Source organism: Mytilus trossulus, chromosome 9, assembly GCF_036588685.1.
Source record: "Mytilus trossulus isolate FHL-02 chromosome 9, PNRI_Mtr1.1.1.hap1, whole genome shotgun sequence".
Lineage (NCBI taxonomy): Eukaryota > Metazoa > Mollusca > Bivalvia > Mytilida > Mytilidae > Mytilus > Mytilus trossulus.
In genome coordinates this window covers 2,206,485-2,213,140 of record NC_086381.1, presented here as the reverse complement: position 1 = coordinate 2,213,140, position 6,656 = coordinate 2,206,485, and the positions used below count along the sequence as shown (strand labels likewise).

At 32.5% G+C, this 6,656-nt stretch overlaps 1 long non-coding RNA gene across 1 annotated transcript; it reads left to right on the top strand.

Moving 5' to 3' along the window:
- The first annotated feature begins 881 nt into the window (after positions 1-881).
- LOC134683480 (uncharacterized) lies at positions 882-6,175 on the top strand. The gene is made up of 3 exons (XR_010101035.1): positions 882-1,054; positions 3,508-3,600; positions 6,085-6,175. It is a non-coding gene; the product is annotated as an uncharacterized LOC134683480 (long non-coding RNA).
- Positions 6,176-6,656: the final 481 nt, after the last annotated feature.

The following is a 6,656-nucleotide window of genomic DNA, read 5'->3' as shown; positions in this document are numbered from 1 at the left end:
AGACAATTTTAATTCCCATTCCTCCATGCACTCTACCCCTGTTGAATTGTATATTTATAATTCCTCGTGCTTTTAATTAGCCCCCCCCCCTTTTTCGTGATTACCGTTATGCCAACAAATATCCGGGCTTGATTTACATGTAAAATCATGGGCGGATCTAGCCATGATAAAGGGGGTTCCAACTACATGTCTCCATTAAATAAGGGGTGTCATTGCCGCTGGGTTTCTGTTACCCCACCCTTTTCATATAATTTAGATTTCAAAAGTGTATACCTTATTCATATATTGTGTAGGTTAAAATGTTATCTTTTCCCATATTGTTTGCGTTTTGATTGGTGTGTAATGCAACAGTGCAATACCTAAGTGTCAAAAGAGAGTTTTTCCCGACCTCTTCACATATTTTTAAGGTTCCTATATTAAAACTTTTCCTAGCTAGCTGATGCACAGGTAACCTATTCCAACAGAACGTCCTATCACCTTGTATATAGGAACTTGAGAGGATTCCCGAGATTATCATTTATGCAATGATTGCTCACAAAAAGCTAGGGGAGTCCAACCCCGGATTCCATCCCCTTCGACCCGCCACAGAATACAGATATAATTGATAATTGTTATTTAAAAGTCATATACTATAGCCACTATATATACTAGAACCGAACACCTGTTTTGGGTTATATATACATACACCACATCTTCCTATGGAAGCTGATATACCGTAAATAACTGCGAGAAAATGAATAAAACAGAAGTTGATAATTGTCTCTTTTCTGCTTATTTTAATGTGCATGCAATATTCACTCTGATTTACTTGTGAGACCACCGACACTAATAATAATTACCTACAAAATAATCGGTGCTCCTTTACTGGGAAGAACATTTCGGATCCGATCAATTTATTGGTTCCATTCCCCTATTCTACACTTCTCCTAAGAAAAAATGCCTTGCAATGCGTCCTAATTATCTGGACTACTAACTTACTTCCATATAACTTCGAAAACAGACAATAATCTATTTCACTGGATGAGATTGGGCTCACGGATTTTTTAATGGATTGGTAATTTTTATTTATAGCACAAGTTTACCAAGCAAGATCAATCACATTTTTCACCCTACAAATCAAATGGTTGCCTCCTGACTGACTAACACCTACACTGGCTAAAAACATATTCATATGAACATTTGGTATCATTTATTTTGTGTGACAGATGGAGGATGCTTGCCTCAGTCATGTTTCTGTGATTCTCTATATAATCAACAAATTTTTCACACAAAAAGGGGGGCAGGGATTTCTCCTTAATAAGAAATCTCTATTTTCAGCATAAGCTCATATAAGTTTGCCTTTTGAAGAACTGAAATTAATATGAGACGGCTAATGATTTTTCAGATGCTTTACATTAAAATACATCCATGTGACATACACAATTATGTATAAATCCAAATTTAAAAAGCTATTTTTTTCAATATTTAAATAATGTAGGATCAAATCTTGCTACTTGTATGTAGTTGAAATTGTTAGCTTTAAACATTAAAAAATGAACACCCAAAATTTAAACATAAGAGTGACCATGTAGTCTTTATTAATGTATGCTATTGCTATAAAACTATGTCATTGTAGGTAAACTGTCAGCTATTCCCTTAAATCTGTGTTCCCAGTCACCCCAAGTTTGATTTAAATTAGTCAAGTATATCTACTCTATTAGCATGATTAGGTCTCTAGTTTGGATAGTTAATAACTTGCAAATTAAAATCATACTACTCCCAAATTTATATTTCTTTAAATATTGTGGATGAAATAGCAAGTAAGGGATGAAATTAAATTGGATGAAATGTGGCATTTATTTTTGATAAAGTAGTATGTCTGATGTTGTCAAACTTAATTATAGACCCTTAAGGGGCGGATCCAGTCATTTTAAAAAGGGGTGGGGGTGGGATTCTAACCCAGGACAAAAAAAGAAGGGGGGGGGTCCAATTGCATGTCCCCATTCAACTGCATTGATAATCCAAAAAAAGGGGGGTTCCAATCCCTTGAACCCCCCTCTGGATCCGTGCCTGCCCTTTAAAAATAAAATGATCCTTATTTTGAGTTAAAGCTTAGAGATTTTTCTTTAATGCTTCTCAGGGGTGGATCCAGCCATTTTCAAAGGGGGGTCCCAACCCTGAGTAAAGAGGGGTTCCAACTATATCTCCCATTCAAATGCATTGGTCGGTAAAAGAAAAGGATTCCAACCCTCAAATCTATGGTCAGGTTGTTGTCTCTTTGACACGTTCCCTTTTTCCATTCTCAATTTTATCATGTAGTGGTCGTTGTCCCAGGACATTTAGTTTCCGCTTAATTACTTTAGTACAAGTTAATAGAAATCTGTGAAATTCAAACACAAGGTTGGTGACCAGAGTTTTTGTTCAGAGTTTAGGAATTACATGAATTAGGGGCCAAAAGGGGCCAATATTAAACTTTGTTTGATTTTATAGAAAATTGATTTATTGGAGTTCTTTGATATGCCAAATCTAACTGTGTATTTAGATTCCTAGTTTTTTGGTCCTGTTTAAATTGGTCTACCTTAAGGTCCAAAGGGTCCAAAATTAAACTTATTTTGATTTTAACAATATTTAAATTCTTGGTGTTCAGATTAATATGCTGAATCTGAATATTTACTTAGATTTTTCTATTATGGGCCCAAATTTCAAGTTGGTCCAAATCAGGGTCCAAAATTTTACTTTGTTTGATTTCAACAAAAATTGATTATATGGGGCTCTATGATATGCTGAATCTAACCATTCGTTAAGATTTTTTATATTTTGGCCGTTATCAAATTGGTCCACATTGAGTTCTAAAGGGTCCAAAATTTAACTTTATTTGATTTCATCAAAAAATGAATTATTGGAGTTCTTTGATCATGTTGATATGCTGCATTTAACCATGTATTGAGATTTTGAATATTGGGCCATTTTAGAGGTTGTCAATTTAATTTTTTTTAAGTACTTGGACCACATTCATTCTGTGTCAGAAACCTATGATGCATCAACTATTGAATCACAATAAAAATTTAAAATTCAGAGTTGTATCAAGCTTGAATGTTGTGTCCATACTTGCCCCAATTGTCTGGGTTCAACCTGTACGTTTGTATCAAGCTGAGCCATGCACAGCAATTTTATTGGTTATTTATATATTAATTTGAAATTTTGACGAGTGAGACACATACAGATTATACTGTTAACAATATTTCAGAGTTTAACGTAGTCAAGCGAAACAAAATATAGAAGAATAGTTGAATCACCATGTCTTTTTTGTCAAATTTATGAAAAATTAGTATGAACACAAAGAAAAAGTATGGGAATGTTTGTTTTTTAAACTATTGACCAGGGTGAAAGTCTTTGAAAGTCAAGACTGACAAAAAGTTTGTGAAATACAATAGCACAAATATTCCATTCTTTTTAAATATAACTGCATATAAAGAAAAACACAAACTGATGTTTAATAATAGTTTTTACCCTTTTTATGTTTTATAGGACAAGAAATATAGAAAAATAATGAAAAATATAAACAGTTACAATAGAAATGAGCGCAAAACAAGATAAACAGAATATAACAAGGCCTAAATGGTAAGACCACTTCTATATACTGTAAATTCAGATTTTTCAGGGAATGGACAACTTATTGGATTACAAAAAAAATCTGCATAAAGATCTATATAGTTACATGATATATATATATATATATATAAGAAAAAATTATTAAAAGATAATAACGGTTTCAATGCATCACTTTTTTACTAGTACTTTCACTGCTTCCGCAGATCTTTAGGTAATGTGACTTGTATATAAATAAAACAATCGTTTTATTTATATACAAGTTTGTTTTATTTATATACAAGTCACATTACCTGAAGATCTGCGGAAGCAGTGAAAGTACTAGTAAAAAAGTGATGCATTGAAACCGTTATTATCTTTTAATAATTTTCTTATCTATAATACTAAAATTACGAGGTCCAATTTGTCAGCCGTCATCACGTAAAAACGACAAATTCAAGAATTCAACTTTATATATAACCAATATCGGACAATAGTATTGATTAAAAATTACACCACTCCAGACCCTTTTGTTTTCCACATAATTAATATTGCCAATAATTATCAAGTTCCGGGTCGAATCCGATACCGATACCAATATTATAATATATATTCACCTGTTACCTATTACCTTATCTGTACGTTCCGCATCTGACAGGCGCACCACCAAACGTAATATTTAGGATGCTACATAATATATTAGACGGATCATAATCACAGGGTTAACACTACTAAATTCAATCATTGTAAATTTGTTCCCTTTTGTAGTATTTTAATTAGTAAGACTTTCTAAGATGACCATACGAATACTAAAAATCTGTAAGGCGTAGTTTTCAATATGTTAGCGGGCATGACGTAAAACAGCGAATCAAAAAGTTCAACTGTATTAATTTTATAACTTATGTAGGACAATGCTGTTGATTAAAAAAATACTCCGTTGAAGGACCTTTTGAATTCCAAATAATTAATATTACCAATAATTGATAAGTTCCAGGTCGACAGGTTCAAGCAGAAAGATTTTGAAAGCAGATAAGACTGTGCACTTCGGTACTGGCACTAAAATACGGATTTTTTGTGTTATTTAAATTTACTGTTACGAAATATTAGAAATTATTATAAATTAAGGAACTTATCTCCCTCATGCAAAGCTCTGATTCCTTTCACAGATTTGGCTATACTTTTTGGACCTTTTGGATTATAGCTCTACATCATTTATATAAGCTTTGGGTTTCAAATATTTTGGCCACGAGCATCACTGTAGAGACATGTATTGTCGAAATGCGCATCTGGTGCAAGAAAATTGGTACCGTTCATTTGATTATAATCGGCATGACTTTATCTGATGACAATACCAATACTACAATAAGACTTACGCATGGTTATATATACTTTAATTCAGTCACGGACCCGCGATTTGACGGGTGTGTTCTAGTATATATATATATTTATATATATGTTTCTGTTATCAAAATATGATTTCTTAATTTTGCGATACTCACCCAGTCACATAATTCACATTACTAAAAAGTTTGGATAATTTCTGAATTACAGTAATAAAAGAAATTGCCTTTGAATGATGACTCATATAAAAATAAGAAAATATGGTATGATAAATGAGTGACTTATCCACCAGAGTTCAATGAAGCGGATGCAAGAAATTAAAGGCCAATCATGGGCCTGCCTTCAATAATGAGAAAACACTTCCTTTATAGGTCATTCATTAAAGATCTCAACATATAAAGATTTAAACAATCCAATTTAGTTCAACATGTTCAAAGGCAATAACAATTAATAAAAAAAAATCAGGCCTAATATAAAATATTGTTTGTTTCTCCAATCCCGATCCGAACCTGCAAAAATGGCCCTACTCATAAAATTTTATGGTCAAAACTAAGCCAAATATTGTTTTATTCATTTCTTATTTTAGGGCTTGCCGGATCATCCGATAATATTCAGGCTTTTGGGAAAAATAAAATTATTTACCTACCTACCTACCCACACCTGGCTTGTCAGAATAGGGATTAGGGAAACAAACAATATATTAATTTAGGCCTCATGTCTGTGAGCACTCAACCTGACCATAATATAGGACAGTGGTTCAAATATTAACACAACATATGAACATTCTATAACAACTATTGCAAGTGGCTCAACTTTAAATATCACTGCAAGGCACTAAACAAAGAATATTAAATCTTGGACACAAAGCACTGAAATAAGAGAACTCATAAGCATGACAAGTAAGAATATCAAATGAAAGTTTCTCAAAATGTTCATTAAAACATGATAAAATAAACTAGTATATATTTGTTTAGGGGCCAGCTGAAGGACGCCTCCGGGTGCGTGAATTTCTCGCTACATTGAAGACCTGTTGGTGACCTTCTGCTGTTGTGTTTTTTTATTTGGTCGGGTTGTTGTCTCTTTGACACATTCCCCATTTCCATTCTCAATTTTATTATTTATATTGCTGTTTTTTTCTCAATTTATAACATTTTTTTTTTGTTTGTGTATTTATAGGTCAGATATCTTGGTTTTTATGATCATCAACAGGTCCTGCAGGTCTATACTGAAGAGGAATTTTAATTGTTAATACCTTTCTACATAATGTTCTTATTGGATTACTAATGTGAAATGAACTCAACTGTGTGTTGTTCTGGAAAAAGAAATAGAAAAAAATCATACAAAATTGCTATACACAAAATGGAGTACTATCAAAGAACACAATTGTGTAAAATGTAACAACCTACATTCATATTCACTGATGGATTATGGAGAAATTAAGAAAAATAATAGCATCTTTGTCATGTTTGTTGTCGAAATAAACACCTGCTTTATCCATTCATGTATATGGCTCCATCATATCAAATATACAAAGAAGATGTTTGAAGAACATGTTGCCAAAATTTATTCAACAAATTGAAGGAAGATGTCTTGTGGATTGGATTATTTATGCACTGAACTGTTATGGTCGAATTCACAGCAGCTGAAACAGAAGACAAGTTAATTTGACATGAAAAGTGTTTATTTTATTTAATATTCAAATATGAGCACAATATTAATAACATCACAAATGGTATGATATTCATAGC